The sequence below is a fragment of the Bos mutus genome, chromosome 4, assembly GCF_027580195.1.
Source record: "Bos mutus isolate GX-2022 chromosome 4, NWIPB_WYAK_1.1, whole genome shotgun sequence".
NCBI lineage: Eukaryota > Metazoa > Chordata > Mammalia > Artiodactyla > Bovidae > Bos > Bos mutus.
In genome coordinates this window covers 74,139,417-74,160,456 of record NC_091620.1, presented here as the reverse complement: position 1 = coordinate 74,160,456, position 21,040 = coordinate 74,139,417, and the positions used below count along the sequence as shown (strand labels likewise).

At 39.5% G+C, this 21,040-nt stretch overlaps 1 protein-coding gene across 1 annotated transcript in view; it reads right to left on the bottom strand.

Annotated features, from left to right (window-relative positions):
- The window catches only part of RELN (reelin), a 549,751-nt gene that overhangs the window by 300,456 nt on the left and 228,255 nt on the right, over positions 1-21,040 (bottom strand). The window lies entirely within an intron of this gene.

Here is a 21,040-nt window from a genome sequence, read left to right as displayed (position 1 = left end):
GGCTGATTCATGTCGATGTATGACAAAAACCACTACAATATTGTAAAGTAATTAGCCTCCAATTAAAATAAATAAAATTTTAAAAATCATAGATTTTTGAGAACTTTAAGAGATGAAGTTCGTAGATGGGACAGGAAGTGCAACTATAAAGTGACCTTTAGCCTGGTCATATATGACCTTTAAATAATGTTCAGAGCGGGCAGAAAAATCATTAAAATCACCATCATCCAATAATAATAATAATAACAACAACAATACTAATATCACTAATAAGAAGAACAGGAACAAGAAGAAACCTTCTTGCTACTGTTAGTAGAAATTTGTTAGAGGTCTCTTGATATCTATTCTTCCCTTATGTATTTCCACTGGACTGCAGCCCCCAGTTAAAGGTGTATTTGATAGTGTCCCCTGCAGCTTCTGGGACAAAGGTATTAAATTCTGCTTGTCGGAAGGTGAACAGAAATGATGTGGGCCACTTTCAGAGCCGCGTCATGCCCTTCAAAGGAGTGGGCATGCTTCTTGACCCTCTACCCATTAGGCTGTGAGGACATGGTCCCAAGATATGGAAGCTATGTGCTGTACACAGAGAGCCACTCCACCAGCCCTGGATCACCTACCTCCAGATTGCTTCATTACTGAGAAATAAATACACTTCTAGCCATTTATGCCACCTGCAGTTTAAGCATATGCCAAAGAAGCTTAGTCTATATTCTTTTTTTTAAAATTTATTTATTTTAATTGGAGGTTAATTACTTTACAATATTGTATTGGTTTCGCCATACATCAACATGAATCTGCCACGTGTATACATGTGTTTCCCCATCCTGAACCCCCCTCTCACCTCCCTCCCCGTACCATCCCTCTGGGTCGTCCCAGTGCACCAGCCCCAAGTATGCAGTATCCTGCATTGAAGCTGGACTGATGGTTCATTTCTTACATGATATTATACATGTTTCAATGCCATTCTCCCAAATCATCCCATCCTCTCCCTCTCCCACAGAGTCCAAAAGACTGTTCTATATATCTGCGTCTCTTTTGCTGTCTCACCTACAGGGTTATCGTTACCATCTTTCTAAATTCCATATATATGTGTTAGTATACTGTATTGGTGTTTTTCTTTCTGGCTTACTTCACTCTGTATAATAGGCTCCACTTTCATCCACCTCATTAGAACTGATTCAAATGTATTCTTTTTTTTTTCAAATGTATTCTTTTTAATGGCTGAGTAATAAATACTCCATTGTGTATATGTACCACAGCTTTCTTTTTTTGTTGTTGTTGTTGGATCATATGGCAGTTCTATTTTTAGTTTTTTTGAGGAACCTCCATATTGTTTTCCATAGGCACTGTGTCAATTACATGCAATGTGAAAACTTTTAACTTTTAAGAGGGCATGGATATAACAGAGGACCTGAATAATTGTGGGTATTATAAAATTATTTGCTATATTTATACATATGTAATTTTTATCTATAGATTTTTTAAAATTTTATTTTATTTTTAAACTTTAAAATATTGTATTAGTTTTGCCAAATATCGAAATGAATCCACCACAGGTATACATGTGTTCCCCATCTTGAACCCTCCTCCCTCCTCCCTCCCCATACCATCCCTCTGGGTCGTCCCAGTGCACCAGCCCCAAGCATCCAGTATTGTGCATTGAACCTGGACTGGCGACTCATTTCATACATGATATTATACATGTTTCAATGCCATTCTCCCAAATCTTCCCACCCTCTCCCTCTCCCACAGAGTCCATAAGACTGTTCTATACATCAGTGTCTCTTTTGCTGTCTCGTACACAGGGTTATTGTTACCATCTTTCTAAATTCCATATATATGTGTTAGTATACTGTATTGGTGTTTTTCTTTCTGGCTTACTTCACTCTGTATAAGAGGCTCCAGTTTCATCCACCTCATTAGAACTGATTCAAATGTATTCTTTTTAATGGCTGAGTAATACTCCATTGTGTATATGTACCACAGCTTTCTCATCCATTCATTTGCTGATGGACGTCTAGGTTGCTTCCATGTCCTGGCTATTATAAACAGTGCTGTGATGAACATTGGGGTACACGTGTCTCTTTCCCTTCTGGTTTCCTCAGTGTGTATGCCCAGCAGTGGGATTGCTGGATCATAAGGCATTTCTGTTTCCAGTTTTTTAAGAAACTAAAGACCTATATATAGAAAACTATAAAACACTGGTGAAAGAAATCAAAGAGGACACTAATAGATGGAGAAATATACCATGTTCATGGATTGGAAGAATCAATATAGTGAAAATGAGTATACTACCCAAAGCAATTTATAGATTCAATGCAATCCCTATCAAGCTACCAACAGTATTCTTCACAGAGCTAGAACAAATAATTTCACAATTTGTATGGAAATACAAAAATCCTCGAATAGCCAAAGTGATCTTGAGAAAGAAGAATGGAACTGGAGGAATCTACCTACCTGACTTCAGGCTCTACTACAAAGCCACAGTCATCAAGACAGTATGGTACTGGCACAAAGACAGAAATATAGATCAATGGAACAAAATAGAAAGCCCAGAGATAAATCCACACACATATGGACACCTTATCTTTGACAAAGGAGGCAAGAATATACAATGGATTAAAGACAATCTCTTTAACAAGTGGTGCTGGGAAATCTGGTCAACCACTTGTAAAAGAATGAAACTAGAACACTTTCTAACACCATACACAAAAATAAACTCAAAATGGATTAAAGATCTCAATGTAAGACCAGAAACTATAAAACTCCTAGAGGAGAACATAGGCAAAACACTCTCTGACATACATCACAGCAGGATCCTCTATGACCCACCTCCCAGAATATTGGAAATAAAAGCAAAAATAAACAAATGGGACCTAATTAAACTCAAAAGCTTCTGCACAACAAACAAAACTATTAGCAAGGTGAAAAGGCAGCCTTCAGAATGGGAGAAAATAATAGCAAATGAAGCAACTGACAAACAACTAATCTCAAAAATATACAAGCACCTCCTACAGCTCAACTCCAGAAAAATAAATGACCCAATCAAAAAATGGGCCAAAGAACTAAATAGACATTTCTCCAAAGAAGACATACAGATGGCTAACAAACACATGAAAAGATGTTCAACATCACTCATTATCAGAGAAATGCAAATCAAAACCACTATGAGGTACCATTTCATGCCAGTCAGAATGGCTGCGTACCACAGCTTTCTTATCCATTCATCTGCTGATGGACATCTAGATTGCTTCCATGTCCTGGCTATTATAAACAGTGCTGCAGTGAACATTGGGGTACATGTGTCTCTTTCAATTCTGGTTTCCTCAGTGTGTATGCCCAGCAGTGGGATTGCTGGGTCATAAGGCAGTTCTATTTCCAGTTTTTTAAGGAATCTCCACACTGTTCTCCATAGTAGCTGTACTAGTTTGCATTCCCACCAACAGTGTAAGAGGGTTCCCTTTTCTGCACACCCTCTCCAGCATTTATTGCTTGTAGACTTTTGGATAGCAGCCATTCTGACTGGCGTGAAATGGTTCTAACTAAAAGAGTTATTTCTTGTGGGCTGGGGAATGTGTCCCTTTTGGAAAGGGTATCCTCAAAGGTCTGTCTAGTCAAAGCTGTGGTTTTCCCAATAGTCATGTATGAATGTGAGAGGTGGACCATAAAGAAAGCTGAGTGCTGAAGAATTGGTGCTTTTAAACTGTGGTGTTGGAGAAGACTCTTGTACAATTTATCCTTAGCTACATAAAGGAAAGTGAGAAGAGTCCCTTGCACTCTTTTGCAATGCAAAAGAAAAGTACAAGACTCCCTTGCACTGCAAGGAGTTCAAAGCAGTCCATCCTAAAGGAGATCAATCCTGAATTTTCATTGGAAGGACTGATGCTGAAGCTGAAAATCCAATACTTTGGCCACCTGATGCCAAGAACTGACTCCTTGGAAAAGACCTGATACTGGGAAAGATTGAAGGCAGGAGGAGAAGAGCACGGCAGAGGATAAGATGGTTGGATGGCATTACCAACTCGATGGATGTGAGTTTGAGCAAGCTCAGGGGGTTGTTGATAGACCAAAAAGCCTTGTGTGCTGCAGTCCATGGGTCACAAAGAGTCAGACACGACTGAGAGACTGAACTTAACTGATCCTCTCTGTATCTCAGACATAATTCTAAAGGCCAGAATAGAAATTAGAGTTGACAAGACTGTGAGCTCCTGTGAGCAATTTGTATATCTCTGCACCCCCATGCCTACCAACATCTGGCACACAGTTGCTCCAAAAATGTTAGATGATTGGTTATGGATAACATCAGTAAGATATTATTGCTCAAACCATTGTTGTTAGAAACTTCTAATGTTCTCCTTTGTTCCCTCTCCTCTTAGTTACTTGTACATATGTCAGCGTCTTCATTTTACCTTTTCACTTTCCTTTATGCAGCTAAGGATAAATTGTACAATTCACCTTTTATAAAATAAGGCAGCTAACCTTTGTTAGCAATCAAACAAGACAGTAACATGTAGAAAGGTAATATCAAATCAGGATAGGAAAAATACATCCAGGGGAGATAAATATGCAAGATGCATACTCTGATGTCTTAACTTTGGTTCTGAAACTAAAAAGTTACATAAGTTGAAGAGTTTATACAAAAAAAGCACACACATTGTTCAGAAGAGGGGTACCTATTTCACATATAGAGACTTAAAAGAAGTTTCTCTTGTGGTTTCTTAGAAAGGGTACACTGAGCAATGCAATGAACATCATTTAAAATAATATTCATCCAACCGTGAATTAAGTAGGGCTATTCCTAACAAAGTCCAAAATGCAATGCAAAAGAAATGCACAATGTTTAAGTATGATTGTAAAAACCATTCTTGGGATATAGGAGATGAATGTTGGCTGGCAATTAAAGAAATAAAAGTAATTAGACAATCTGGGAAAGGTACACCTCTTCTACATGGGTCATTCATTCCTTCAACTAATCTCTGAGTACCTACTAAGTGCCAGACACTGTGTCAGATTCTGGGAATGTAAAAATGACCCAATTTATGCTTGACCAAGGGTTTCAAAGTGCAGGAAGAAATACATGTAGAAGATAACACATGACAATGCAATAAGGTAAACTAACCTTAATTCATAAGTATAAGATGGATTAGGGATAAAAATACAAATGATGGAGGAGAGATTTAAACTGGATCTTTAAGGATGAGTGCAATTTCATCAGTAATATGAGAAGTGGATTCTGGGGAAAGAAACTGGCTTAGACAGGATGGCATGTTTGGTTAAGGCTGAAGTAGAGAGTTTGCTATTAGGTGAGGGTGGGGAGGATGAAGAGAGCCTACATGCAGAGATAAGTTGGAAAGAGAGATAGGGTCAGATCATGGAGGGCCTTGAAAGTAGGTTCAACACAGCAAATGGAGGCAGTTACAGGAACTGATGCTGGGAGGAAAAAATTAGGTTTTTATTGAAGAATACTTTCATACATGTATGGAAGGCTTGAACCAAAGATATAGCTATAGGTACACAAAGAAAAGAGCTGGTTTAAGAGATATTAAAAAGATAAAATAAATTGGTCTTAGACACATTAAGTGTACACATGGATGAAGGAATGAGCAAAGAATTATTACTTAGGTCTCTGTTTAGTGACTGGGTTGAATATGTCACTGACAAGAACTGCAATAAAGCAGACCAATCTGGAGGAAATGTCAAATTAATTTCAGTATATACTGAATTCAAGGTATCTATGGAATCCAAATGTCAGTGTCTAGTAAGAATAACAATGTGTGCATGTATGCTAAGTCACTTCAGTCGTGTCCAACTGTTTGGGACACTATCGATTGGAGTCTACCAGGCTCCTCTGTCCATGGGATTCTCCAGGCAAGAATCTGGAGTGAGTCGCCATGCCCTCCTCCAAGAGATCTTCCCACCAAGGGATCAAACCCATGTCTCTTAAGCCTCCTGCACTAGCAGGCCGGAGAAGGCAATGGCACCCCACTCCAGTACTCTTGCCTGGAAAGTCCCATGGATGGAGGAGCCTGGTGGGCTGCAGTCCATGGGGTCACTAGGAGTCGGACGCGACTGAGCGACTTCACTTTCACTTTTCACTTTCATGCACTGGAGAAGGAACTGGCAACCCGCTCCAGTGTTCTTGCTTTCAGAATCCCAGGGATGGGGGAGCCTGGTGGGCTGCCGTCTATGGGGTCACACAGAGTCGCACACAACTGAAGCGACTTAGCAGCAGTAGCAGCAGCAGCACTGGCAGGCGGGTTCTTTACTGCTAACACCACCTGGGAAGCTCAACAATAATAATCAGTCAGTTCAGTCACTCAGTCGTGTCCAACTCTTTGCGATCCCATGGACTGCAATGCTCCAGGCCTCCCTGTCCATCACCAACTCCCGGAAGTCCACCCAAACCCATGTCCATTGAGTTGGTGATGTCATTCAACCATCTCATCCTCTGTTATTCCCTTCTCCTCCTGCCCTCAATCTTTCCCAGCCTCAGGGTCTTTTCAAATGAGTTAGCTCTTCCCATCAGGTGGCCCAAGTATTGGAGTTTCAGCTTTAGCATCAGTCCTTCCAATGAACACCCAGGACTGATCTCCTTTAGGATGGACTGGTTGGATCTCCTTGCAGTCCAAGGGACTCTCAACAGTCTTCTCCAACACCACAGTTCAAAAGCATCAATTCTCTAGCGCTCAGCTTTCTTTATAGTCCAACTCTCACATCCATACATGACCACTGGAAAAACCATAGCCTTGACTAGATGAACCTTTGTTGACAAAGTAATGTCTCTGCTTTTTAATATGCTATCTAGGTTGGTCATAACTTTCCTTCCAAGGAGTAAGCGTCTTTTAATTTCATGGCTACAATCACCATCTGCAGTGATTTTGGAGCCCAGAAAAATAAAGTCAGTCACTGTTTCCACGGTTTCCCTGTCTATTTGCCATGAAGTGACGGGACCGGATGCCATGATCTTAGTTTTCTGAATGGTGAACAATAACAATAGCTAACATTTATAGAGTATTTACTTGCTAGCCAGTGTGCTATGCACATCTTTACTGCATTTAAGTCTCACAACTTCACTATGTTTCTTCTGGACATAGAATATTGTGCCAGGATCTTGGGAACGGTATGGGACGACCGAAAATGCAGGTACTATTATTTTCTCTATTTTACAGTTAGGGACTCAAGGCTTTGAAAGATTACACAGATAGAAAGTACCAAATTAGAAATTGGAACCAAGGGGTACATAGCACCAAACTCTGTTCTCTCAACCTCTTTGTGTTACAGACTCTCTGAGTAAGCACCAAGCAAATGCACAAAGCTCAGGAGATGAAAATCACAGGTGTGAGTGAGATTACCAGGGACAATATAAAAAATGTCTAAAAGAAGTCACTAGACAGACCACTCCCAATTCCAGAATATATCCATGGGAAGTTTGAGAACTCATTAAGGAAACTGAGAAGGAGCAAGGAAGTCAGGTAGGGTGAAGATCAGAGTCCTCTGGATTGGTTGGCACCTACTGGGTTATTGACCTAGAGGATGACTGTTACCATAGACAGTTGGCAGGAGAGGTCAGGTGGCACAGTTAGTAGGAAAGCCTGAGAAAACACACTACTCTTTCAAGAAGCTAGAGTGTGAGAAAGAAAGATGGTCAGAGAAGTACTCGCATTTAGACAGAGAATTCCTGCTCAAAGCAGCAGTAGCTTTGGCCTGTTTAAACACTGAGGAGGAGGGGATGGTGAAGAGGAAAAGGCTGACAATATGGGAAAGAGAAGGCAAAACTGTTGACTCAGGTCTCAAGAGGAGAAGGGGGTAATGCCATTCCACTGAGCTTATGTCTTTTTTTTTTTTTTTTAAACTTTACATAATTGTATTAGTTTTGCCAAATATCAAAATGAATCCGCCACAGGTATACATGTGTTCCCCATCCTGAACCCTCCTCCTTATGTCTTTTCTGTAAATGTGTTTTGGTCTTTTTCTTCTATATTTGGACTAACAATATCTATATTATAAGCTATTTATGAACAGGATGTGAAACTGCCTTATATTGCCACTCAATTCCCATGCGTCTGGTATGATATTCCACATATGCTCATAGGGGACCCAGTATAATATGCATGAATTAATACTAATGAATTCCAATGCTTATAAATAAGATTATGAAAATCTGTATTGATGGTTACATTAAACAACTGAATCTTCAAATGTAAAAATAAGGTTGGATTAATAGGTTACATGAAATAATATTTCACAAGAGCTAAAATAAAATTGTAATTTATCTGTGTTTACAACAGCTTTGCTCTCTCCCAAGTGATTATATAGATCCAATCCTAGGTTTTTTCCTTCAAAATATGGGGGACTCTAGCAGATTATACAGCAGCTTGAGTAGAAAGTGTATTTCTGTAGGCATCCAAAAGAACTCAATGTCAAATTCTTCTCGGGCATAAATCTTGATATTTTGACTTTGGACTAGATAAAGCTGTCAAAGAGGGAATGTATATAGCCCTGAGAACTGAAAAGAAGGTTGTTTAAATCTATGTTCAATCATCTTAGCATAAACAGCATCAGTCCAAAACACCATTCTTCAGGAAATTAAAAAAGGAGTCAGACCCACCTAGAGCCAGTGGCAAGGAATTTTACTGTGGCCCCAGTGAGTTCTCTCTTTATCATTCCCTTAATCTTGTCTGTTGTCAGGATCACTTAGGGACACATTTTGCCAGCCATTGCCCCAGGAGGACATCAGTTCTTTCCCCTATTGGGTAGTTTGTAAGACTTGAAGAAAGACTGGGGGATCCTGTGTGATTTTACCAAAGCATCCTAATTCAGTTCTCTTTGTTTGTAATTACAAAATGCAGAATCTCAGAAATAGCAGTTGGAACTGCTAAACTGAAACGTAAACTACAAAATAGCCATGGGGAAAACAGATGTCTTTAGCTAGCAGAAGTTTTATCACTGGGCACATTCAAGTAAAATACATCATTTATTACTTTTCACTTATCAATCTAAATGGATATGGTGAAACTCAATTCTGATTATTAGTCAATTTTTACTTGTTTTGTCTGAATTAATAAAAAAATTGCATTTCAAGATACTGGATAGGCATTTAGTAATACAAGTTACTGAGCACTCAAAAATAGCCAATGGAAAATTTCAGTAGATCTGACCTACAATTCATCTAATATTTGGGTATAAAAGGTATTCTTTTTTCCTTGGCTTTACTGAGATGTAATTGATAAATAAAAATTGTATATATTAAGAAACACAACTTGATGCTTTGATGTATACACATATTCGTCTTAAAATAATTACCACAATCAAACTAAGGAACATATCCATCACCTCACATTGAGAGGTTAAAAGAATCACCTCCTTCACTTTATAGACTTACTTATTGAACTTTTTAATCTTCTCCACTTCACAGTTTAAATAAACTTTAGCCAATTCTTACTAAAAAGGATTAAAGAATTCCTGAGTTCAGGTCTGAATGAAATAAATACACTTCCCACCACCATGATTCAGTGGCCCTCAGAGAACGTAGGCACACTTTCTACCCCTGACTGTTCTGAGGGTGATGAACAGCAGAAAAACTGCTGTGCCTGGCAGAAGGTAGCCAAGGTTTACTGCTCCAACTGTAAGCCTGACCCCGTTCCTCCTGACATAAAACATTTGCCTTTGGTTATATCCACTTCCATCAACCCAACAACAGAGAATTCCAGCATGGTTTATAAATGGCATGCACCCTTTGGGGGCACTACAAGGCACAATTATTGGAGGCCGTTAAGTCTGCCATCTGGCCTTGCTAAATAATCGATGTGTATGTTTGAAGAGTCTATGCCAAGAAGCACACAGGCCAATGAATATACATACATGCTGTAATCTCCCTGCCCCCACCTCCACCATGATCTGTGTTCACGGCTGGATCAGCAGTGACCATGCTGATATACTCATATCAGCTTCACACTTGCTACTTTTGTCTCACAAGGGCTCAAAAGTATGTGTTCTCTTCTAGGTGTTCAGGGAATTAAGGCAACAGTAGTGATCTTGTTTTTTGAAGTAGTGGCTCCCAAGGGTTTTTAATGTTGGATTTTTAAAATTTAAGAATCTATTTGGTAAAACAGAACCAACCTTGAGGCCAGCCAGAGATCTGGATTCTAATCCTGCCACTTACGGGCTTCTTATGTGGCTCCAGTGGTAAAGAACCAGCCTGCCAATGCAGGAGCCACAAAAGACTCAGGTTCAATCCCTGGGTCAGAAAGATCCCCTGGAGGAGGGCATGGCAACCCACTCCAGTATTCTTGCCTGGAGAATACCATGGACAGAGGAATCTGGTAGGCTACAATACATAGGGTCACAGAGTCGGACACAACTGAAGCCACATAACACGGCACACAACACAACACGTGCCACTTATAAGTGGGGTACCGTTTGTCAAGTTAACTTCCCTGGCTTCATTGCTAATCTACACATAAGGAAACTAGAGATCTGGAACAAGAGTGTAAATTCAAATATTATTCCTCAATCCCAGTCTGTATATAAGACATCATTAACATTTTCAGCAGATACTTTTTGCATGATTCTGAGGGATATGGATTAGGTCTGTAGCAGTTCTTTCTAGACTGTTTGATAGTAATTTCTGCAAAATATTGGTTTCTTCTATTTCCTTCAGGTTTTCAGTCAATTCTGAAATTGCCTAAATGTTTTGCTTTGATCACCTCTAACAGTAGTTCACAGTGAAAATAAATCGTGACAGACTTTAGACAAGAAAATAAACAGTGACAGATTTTATTTTCTGGGCTCCAGAATCACTGCAGATGGTGACAGCAGCCATGAAATTAAAAGATGCTTGCTCCTTGGAAGAAAAGCTATGACCAAACTAGAAAGCATATTAAAAAGCAGAGACATTACTTTGCCAAAAAAGGTCCGTGAGGTCAAAGCTATGGTTTTGCCAGTAGTCATGTATGGATGTGAGCTGGATAATAAAGAAAGCTGAGCACTGAGATAATACAAACGTATGTTGGAATCTTTGCTGTATGATTTTTCATTGTCAACTGTTAGTTGCCCAACTGCGACTCAAGCAACTTTATATACTGAAAAGACTCGTTCATGAAAGTGACTGAATTTGCAGTAATGCAGACAAATACTATTATACAGCTATTTCTGAGTTGATTTTGCTATGGAATCCATTTTTTTTTCCATTTTGAAATACTCAAAAAATTCAACTCTCAGCCATATAATTATATTTTGGTTAATATCTGATCTTGCAAAGTTTTACACACTTCATAATGACATATAAAAGTTTTAACTCTTTACAGAGTAAAACAAGATAAATCTTTGCATATGTTTTAAAGTTACTAAGACAGACAGTTTATTGTGATCCACACAGTCAAAGGCTTTGGCATAGTCAATAAAGCAGAAATAGATGTTTTTCTGGAACTCTCTTGCTTTTTCGATGATCTAGCGGATGTTGGCAATTTGATCTCTGGTTCCTCTGCCTTTCCTAAAACCAGCTTGAACATCTGGAAGTTCACAGTTCACATATTGCTGAAGCCTGGCTTGGAGAATTTTGAGCATTCATTTACTAGTGTGTGAGATGAGTGCAATTGTGCGGTAGTTTGAGCAGTCTCTGGCATTGCCTTTCTTTGGGATTGGAATGAAAACTGACCTTTTCCAGTCCTGTGGCCACTGCTGAGATGGGGAAACAGTGGAAACAGTGTCAGACTTTATTTTTTTGGGCTCCAAAATCACTGCAGATGGTGACTGCAGCCATGAAATTAAAAGATGCTTACTCCTTGGAAGGAAAGTTATGACCAACCTAGATAGCATATTGAAAAGCAGAGATATTACTTTGCTAACAAAGGTCCATCTAGTCAAGGCTATGGTTTTTCCAGTGGTCATGTATTGATGTGAGAATTGGATTGTGAAGAAAGCTGAGCACCAAAGAATTGATGCTTTAGAACTGCATGCAGTGTTGGAGAAGACTCTTGAGAATCCCTTGAACTGCAAGGAGATCCAACCAGTCCATTCTGAAGGAGATCAGCCCTGGGATTTCTTTGGAGCGAATGTTGCTAAAGCTGAAACTCCAGTACTTTGGCCACCTCATGCGAAGAGTTGACTCATTGGAAAAGACTCTGATGCTGGGAGGGATTGGGGGCAGGAGGGATGACAGAGGATGAGATGGTTGGATGGCATCACTGACTCAATGGACGTGAGTGTGAGTGAACTCTGGGAGTTGGTGATGGATAGGGAGGCCTGGGGTGCTGCGATTCATGGGGTCGCAAAGAGTCAGACATGACTGAGCGACCGAACTGAACTGAACTGAACTGAAGACAGACAACTGGGGGGATGTCTTTAAAATGCAATTTTACTCAGATTTAAATTCAAGTCATGAATTTAACTTGATGAAGCAAGTGAAAAGTAAATATCTATGAAAGAAAAAGCTAGCTTAAAACTCAACATTCAGAAAACTAAGATCATGGCACCTGGTCCCAACACTTCATGGCAAATAGATGGAGAAAGAGTGGAAATAGTGACAGATTTTATTTTCTTGGGCTCCAAAATCATTGCAGATGGTGACTGCAGCCATGGAATTAAAAGACGCTTGCTCCATGGAAGAAAAGCTATGACCAACCAAGATAGCATATTAAAACCAGAGACATTACTTTGCCAACAAAGGTCTGTCTAGTCAAAGCTATGGTTTTTCCAGCAGTCATGTGGATGTGAGAGTTGGACCTTAAAGAAAGCTGAGTGCTGAAGAATTGGTGCTTTTGAACTGTGGTGTTGGAGAAGACTCTTGAGAGTCCCTTGGACTGCAAGGAAATCAAACCAGTCAATCTGAAAGGAAATCAGTCCTGAATATTCATTGGAAGGACTGATGCTGAAACTGAAGTTCCAATACTTTGACCATCTGATGCCAAGAACTAACTCATTTGAAAACACCCTGATGCTAGGAAAGATTGATGGCAGGAGGAGAAGGGGACGACAGAGGATGAATGTTTGGATGGCATCACTGACTTGATGGATATGAATTTGTGCAAGCTCTTGGAGTTGGTGATGGACAGGGAAGCCAGTGTGCTGCACTCCATGGTGTCACAAAGAGTTGGACATGCCTGAGCAACTGAACTGAGATGAGACTGAGAATTGTAGTTAATAAAACACTACCATATCTGTCTTTGATATCACCTAATGACATTTTTGGACAATCCCGCAGATACCTTCTTGGTTTTTGCTATAATGTTATCTCCTTAGTGAGGCCTGCCTGACTTACCTGCCACCCTATTTAAAATTGAAGCCTGCCTTTCTCCCCTCCACCCAACTCTGTTATCTTACCCTGCCCTATTTTTAGGTCTTCTTATTTTTCCATATAGCACTCACTACTTTCTAACACGGTGTCACATTTACTCATTTAATATATTGTTGTTCAGTCACTAAGTCATGTCCAGCTTTTTGCAGACTGCAGCATGCCAGGCTCCTCTGTTCTTCACTATATCTTGGAGTTTGCACTGAACACTCATGGACTGATACTTTCTAACTGTGGTGTTGGAGAAGACTCTTGAGAGTCCCTTGTACTGCAAGGAGACCAAACCAGTCAATCCTAAAGGACATCAACACTGAATATTTATGGAAGGATTGATGCTGAAGCTGAAGCTCCAACACTTTGGCCACCTGATGCTAAAAGCAGACTCATTGGAAAAGACACTGATGCTGGGAAAGACTGAAGACAGCAGGAGGATGAGGCAGCAGAGGATAGATGATTAGACAGCAAGTCCGTGATCCATGAAGGGGGCATTTATTATATCTCATGTTAACGGTCTATCGTCTCCACTACAATGTAGGCTTCAGTAAAGCAGGGATCTTTACTCTGTTCACTGTTATATCCCAAGATCTAGCTTAGTCTGGTACATAGTATGCATTCTATAATCCTTGTTGAGTACTGTATGTTAAATGAATTCCCTGCTTTATTTTCTACTGCTGGTGAATGAACCTAAGCATCTTCCACTTTCCAAAACAACTGGGAGTATACAACCTGGCACCTGCCTACCCCCACTCCAGACTGGAAATGAGAAAACTCTGCTTCCTCATCTGCACTACAACTGACAGCAGAATTCAACTGGATAGGTGCTTATAATTGCTTGGGACCCTGGGATTCAAGGTAAAGACATAAAATCCCCAGTATGGTTTATGTCCAAGAGCATTCAGAGGACTCATTAGTTTTTAGATGAAAATATGTGAACAGTTTTCAGATTTCTTAGTGCAACAATTCATAATTTCAACCCAAGGTCAGTATAGGGAACATTGCTTTGGTAATAGCCACACTGCCTCATGGTGTTTTATAGCAAAAGTTCAGAGTTAAAGATTTTTTTCAGGAGAGACAGATTTTTAAAATGTATAAAGTATAAGGTCAGCAAACATTTACAGAGTATATTGTTTATGCCAAGCATTGTTAGATATTAAGAAAAACAAAAAATTAAGTCATAGTTGCTGGATTTAGGAAGCTTCAAGTAAGGGTTGAGGGGACAGACTTGAGTATTTAAACAAACAATCATGACAACATGGACCAATCACATTATGGGAGCCAGGAAAGACCTCACAGAGGAAGAGACATGGGAGTTGTAATTCAGAATTTTCCTTCAGTCCCTAAAAGTGATTTTTCCTACTTGCCTCAGCAGTTGTCCCCCTCCTTCATAAGTATAACTTTATATTCATTATTTTAGTGATAAATATTACAACCTGAATAATACTAAAACTCACTATAAAAAACAGAAAATGCAGATAACTTCAAAGAAAAAAAATACACATCTGTAATCTTACCACACTTACCTAGTTAGTCTTTTTATTACCTATAGGCTGACCCCGGATACAATTTTGTTCGAGCAAGATGCCTTCCCTTCTCATTTACTGAGCTTGTGTTTTGTGCCAGAGATTCTAGAGAGTTTGGTAACACAAAACCTGGATCTAGACCTATTTTTCTGATTCAAAAATCCTCATAAAGCCTAAACCCAAAAGACAATGACCATCTATTAACATCATTCTCCCCCAGGCCTCAAGAAAGGAAAAGCAGTCCTTGACATCCAGAAGCTGGCCTGGCACTCACAGTTGGGCCATGGTGCTCTTCTGGCAAACAGAAACAATCTCACAGAACATCAGCTTCAGACAAAGCCACTCTATAATCATGGTGGGTCAATACACACAGGACCACTCTAATCACACCTGAATGTGAGCACAACCAGAACACTGTCCAACTCACAATACACCATGTGTCCCTCTCTCCTGGCTGATAGAAGTGACTGCTGCTTCTTTATCAGTTACAGTCTTAGCTTGACTCTGCTCTGCTTTCCTTCTGGAAAAGATTTATTGAGATCCTCAACCACAGAATACACCTACTTGCTGATAATATCCAATTCAGAGAAAAGCTCCTTCTCTTTAAACTTGAACCAAAATCATAAAATATAGGCCCAAATAATCATAACGATTGCTTTCATAATTTTCCAATCATGCTGTTGTTGTTTCATCGCTCATTCATGTCTGAGTGTCTGACTCTTTGTAACCCCATGGACTGCAGCATGCTAGGTTTCCCTCGCCTTCACTATCTCTCGGAGTTTGCTCAAACTCATGCCTATTGAGTCAGTGATGCCATCCAACCATCTCATCCTCTGTTGCCCCTTCTCCTCCTGCCTTCGGTATTTCCCAGCATCAGGGTCTTTTCCAATGAGTCAGCTCTTCACATCAGGTGGCCAAAGTATTGGAGCTTCCTTCAGCTTCAACATCAGTCCTTCTAATGAACACTCAGGACTGATTTCCATTAGGATGGACTGGTTGGATCTCCTTGCAGTCCAAGGGACTCTCAAGAGTCTTCTCCAACACCACAGATTGAAAGTATCAACTCTTCTGTGCTCAGCTTTCTTTATGGTCCAACTCTCACATCCATATATGACTACTGGAAAAAAACATAGCTTTGACTATACAGACTTCTGTCAGTGAAGTGATATCTCTGCTTTTTAATATGCTGTCTAGGTTTTCATAGTTTTTTCCCTAAGGAGCAAGTATCTTTTAATTTCATGGCTGCAGTCACTATCCGCAGTGATTTTGGAGACCAAGAAAATAAAGTCTGTCAGTGCTTCCATTTTTCCCCCATCTATTTGCCATGAAGTGATGGGACTGTATGCCATGATCTTAGCTTTCTGAATGTTGAGTTTTAAGACAGCTTTTTCACTCTCCTCTCTCACCTTCAGGAAGAGGCTCTTTAATTCCTCTTTGCTATCTGCCATTTGGGTGGTGTCACCTGCATATCTTCCTTCTCCTATTCTGGAATGAGTACTAAATCCAATTTGTTCAATTCTAGGTGAGCTCCTGATGGTCTCTCTCTACAAGACAATGAAAGTCTTACAAGGCAGTGAAAGTCTATAAATACTGTCTGAAAGAGAGACAGAGACAGAGAGAGAAATAGAGACAAAGAGAGAATCCATCTTTCCCTTGAACTTGCTTTCCACTTCAGTGGCCTTTCTCTCCTTTCTTTTAATACTAGACTTTTTCAAAGCCTCAACTTTATTTTTATTTCTTTATTTCAGGCAAGTCTTTATTGGGGCCCCTGCTGCAGCATTAGGGAGCAAGAACAATCAATAGTTTCCCTTGTCAAAGCCTCAAATTAAAAAATGTTTCACATTTACTTCTCAACTCACAACAGTTGCTTCCCTTTACTACTACTACTACTACTACTAAGTCACTTCAGTCATGTCTGACTCTGTGCGACCCCATAGACGGCAGCCCACCAGGCTCCCCCATCCCTGTGATTCTCCAGGCAAGAACACTGGAGTGGGTTGCCATTTCCTTCTCCAATGCATGAAAGTGGAAAGTGAAAGTGAAGACGCTCAGTCATGTCCGACTCTTCCCGACCCCATGGACTGCAGCCCACCAGGCTCCTCCATCCATGGGATTTTCCAGGCAAGAGTAGTAGAGTGGGGTGCCATTGCCTTCTCCACTTCTCTTGACTGTTGGATTCCAAAGCTTAGGCAAGAGCTTTTCAAGCAACCAAGTGCCTCGTGTGGTCTGGCCACTCTCGAAACCATCCTCGCATTAAATTGCCAATGACCTGTTGATTGAAAATTTCTAAAGCTTCTTTCTTGTTCTCCTCTCCATTCTTCTGGAAGCCTCTGTCCCTTTTGAATGCCTCTCCCATGTTGAAATGTTTTCCCTAGGACTCCCATTTCTAAAGCTTGATCCTTCTCCAGAATTCTTTCTTTCTCCCACCCCTGCAATCCCTAACATTCCACACTAGCCTCTTCCTCCCTTCTCTGGGGGACTCTCAGGATGAGTACATTGCCTCCTCAGCATCCATATGCTGGTGGCTCTCCAGCCTACCTCTCTACTCAGCAGGCTGCTGGAGAGCCCTGTCGGAGGGAAAGCAGCTTCTCAGAGCTAATACGTTGAAGTCCAATTTCATATTACTTTAACTGTTCGTTCATTCAATAACATTTATTGGGTGCACACTATCCAACGGACATTGTGGAAGGCTTTAGAGATTCAGTAGGCTTCCCTTGTGGCTCAGCTGGGAAAGAATCCACCTGCAATGCAGGAGACATGGGTTTGATCCCTGGGTTGGGAAGATCCCCTGGAGAAGGGAAAGGCTATCCACTCCAGTATTCTGGCCTGGAGAATTCCATGTACTGTACAGTCCATGGGGTCACAAAGAATCAGACATGACTGAACAACTTTCACTTTCACTTTTTAGAGATTTAGTAATAAAGAGCCCAGTTACTACTCTCAAGGAACTTATAGCTAACAACAGACAAGGCATGTATGCTAATGTTCTTATTACAGTATTAAATATCACTTATCAAATGAATGAATGCATGCTTAAGTAACAGACTTCTTTGATAGGCAATGTAATGTGAGGGCTAATATCATGGACTATTAGCCAAACTGCCTGGACTCTAATGTCAGCTCGATCAGTTTCTAACTGTGAGATCTTAACCAAGTTATTCTCACTGTACCTTTTTTTCCTCATCTGTCAAGTGCAGATAATAACAGTTCCTTCTTTAGAGGGTTGCAGTATAAACAAGTCCATATTTGTGGTGTGCTTAGCGTGCATTATGGCACACAGCAATGCTGGCAGGTTTTCCATTTGTATTATTACTGGGCTTTGAGAGTTATGTCACCATGCATAAGAGTTGCCAAGACCAGCTCAAGGAGGAGCATAAAAGGGATCTAAGATTTTTTTTTTTTTTTTCAGGAGAAGGTAATACCTAAGCAGGATCTGAAACCCTGAGCTAGACAAAGAAGACAAAAAGATGAAAAAGGGTCGTTCAGACAAAGAAAACAAAGAGTACAGAGTGCCAATAACATGGGTGATTGAGAGACAGGCATTCCAGGAATTTTAAAGAGAAATGAAAGGATAACAACAAATGAAGCAGAGGAGGAAAACTCTAAGGCCAGGTTGTCAAGAATTCTTATACAGCAGCAGTGATTTTCCTCTGATGATAAACTATTGCCTCCAATTGAGATATTGAAGGGCTCGAAGCAGAGTAATGATAGAATCCTATTTCCATATTAGCAGCTCTGTACAGAGTACAGAGACAGTGGGAGAAGGGAAAGTAGGGAGGAGGCTAGTACACAATTCCCCAAGGAGGGGATAGCCCCTGATCCCCCTGATCTAACAGGAAGCAGGAGAGAGGGGGAATCTTCTAACATACTGTCAGTATGTTTTCTGAGTCTTTCACTTTTTAAAAAAAATATGCTTGTAAAAGTGAAAGTGTTAGTCACTTAGTCGTGTGCAACTCTTTGTGACTCCATGGACTATAGTCCACCAGGCTCTTCTGTCCATGGAATTCTCCAGGAAAGAATTCCAGACAAGAGTGGCCTGCCATGCCCTTCTCCAGAGGATCTTCCCAGCCCAGGGATTGAACCTGCGTCTTCCACATTTTAGGCAGATTCTTTACTGCCTGAGCCACCAGGTGCAAACTATTATATATAGGATGGCTAAACAATATGGTCCTTCTGTACAGCACAGGAAAATATATTCAATATTCTGGGATAAACCATAGTGGAAAAGAATATAAGAAAAACCATATATATGTGTGTAACTGAATCACTTTGCCGTATAGCAGAAATTAACACAACATGGTAAATCAACTCTACTTCAATAAAAAGTAGTTAATATGCTTAGCCAGTAATCATCTTGTAATAATAGCTATACTCAAGCTCCACAAAGCAAAATTTGCTTTGTTTAAATTCCTTAATTTAAGTGAAATAAAAAAAACTACCAAATATGTTGGGATTGAAAGATACTGTCCTGTGGTATACAGAGACTGTCATTTTACCCTCTTTAATACTTGGCTATTCCCCACCAATCCATAGGAAATTATTACGTGTTAAATTTATGTTATTTTATTTGAGGATATAATTAATGTTTTAATCAGAAGTAGATAGGACCAAAATAAATATATATTTTATAGCACCAATTATTTCCTTTATTATTCCTGACAGCAAGAAGCCATCATTCTTATTAGTATTCTTTCCACCTTATCTTGGATGGACTGATATGAGTTCAGTTGATTAGGTGCTGTTGCAAAGCTCAATGTTTTCCTCTGGTCCTGGGCTGAAAGGCATTTTTTAATAATATACCCATCTACCATTGTGTAAATTATGGTTAGGCATAACACTACTATGTAAGGCACTTTCTTCCTCACTGGTTGAGAATTTTTTCCCACTGATTTTTCTTGTTTTTTTTTTCTTTTCATTTCAAATCAATCAAATCCCAACAATTTATGTACAACAGAAGAGGCTCAAAAGTTCAAGGCTTAAAATAAATCAGATTTTAGGCAATGATAAATGTTAATAAAAGTAGACATATCTTCTCCTGACTCTATGCAATTTTCTGGACAGAAAACTGCATAGAATCAGGAGAAGATACATATAATATATATGGTGTTCTATATTTTCAGTAATCTGAACACTTTTATAGTCTGAAAAAAGATTTACAGTGTGATAGATTTCTTCAGCCTACTACAAAGGCTATCACACTTTTCTATTCTCAAAGGTCACAGAATACAAATCTGTTCAAACAAACTAAGAATACTGATAATATATCTGCAGCTAGAATTAGAGTGGGGTTTTCTAATTTGAGTTATTATATAAACAATCAGAAGTTTTCCAGTAATAGTTATCAAGTATCACATTACTTAGATGAAGCTATATTAGTGATATATATATTACTACAAATAATAAACAGCACTATCTTAAGTCTTTCAAAAAGCCACATAATTTTCCTCATTTCTCTCTTAAACCCATTAGAATCTCTTCAGCAGAGAGATAATTAGTAGAAATTTCCTTTAAATTCACTACTGTAATTAAGCTAACAAGTTTCCCCCAAATATCACTCTGTAAACAAAAATTGACAATATGTCCATGACGATGGTGAAATTGGGATGATATATACAAAGACTGGCTTCAAATATATTAATTGTCAGGATGCTTAAATCAAGGAATATATGTATGGCTGAGGAAAAACTTGTATTCAGCCTATCAACATTTTTGGAAAGGCTCATATGCTAAGCACTGTGCCAGTTTCTGGGACAGCAAAGAGCACTAAGGCATGGCTCCTATACTCGAGAAGCTCAGTCTCTTAAGGATGATATCCATCACTTTTCATAAGAAAGTTCTATGTTAAATAGTAAATACAACAATGAAGACACAAGCAAAGTTGGATAGAAGCTCGAGAGGTAGTGGGAATAAACTTGTGTGGGGGCACAGACCTTGGTATTTACCTTTCCATTGCATGCACATGCATGCATTTACATATGTGCATCTATAAGACTTTGGTATAAGACTTTTGTGAGAGTCTGGATGTGTATGAGGCAGTCACAAAGCTTAATGTGACTACTTAACGTACACCTAATGTACCTAAAATGATGCTGCATCTGAAATTAATAGTGCACATGGTTGAAACAAGTATATGGATGCTATACAATGCTCATATATAACATAATCAAATATTAAAAGCAATAAACATTTTTGACAAAGTTAATAAAAAATTTAAGTAGTAAATTAAGCA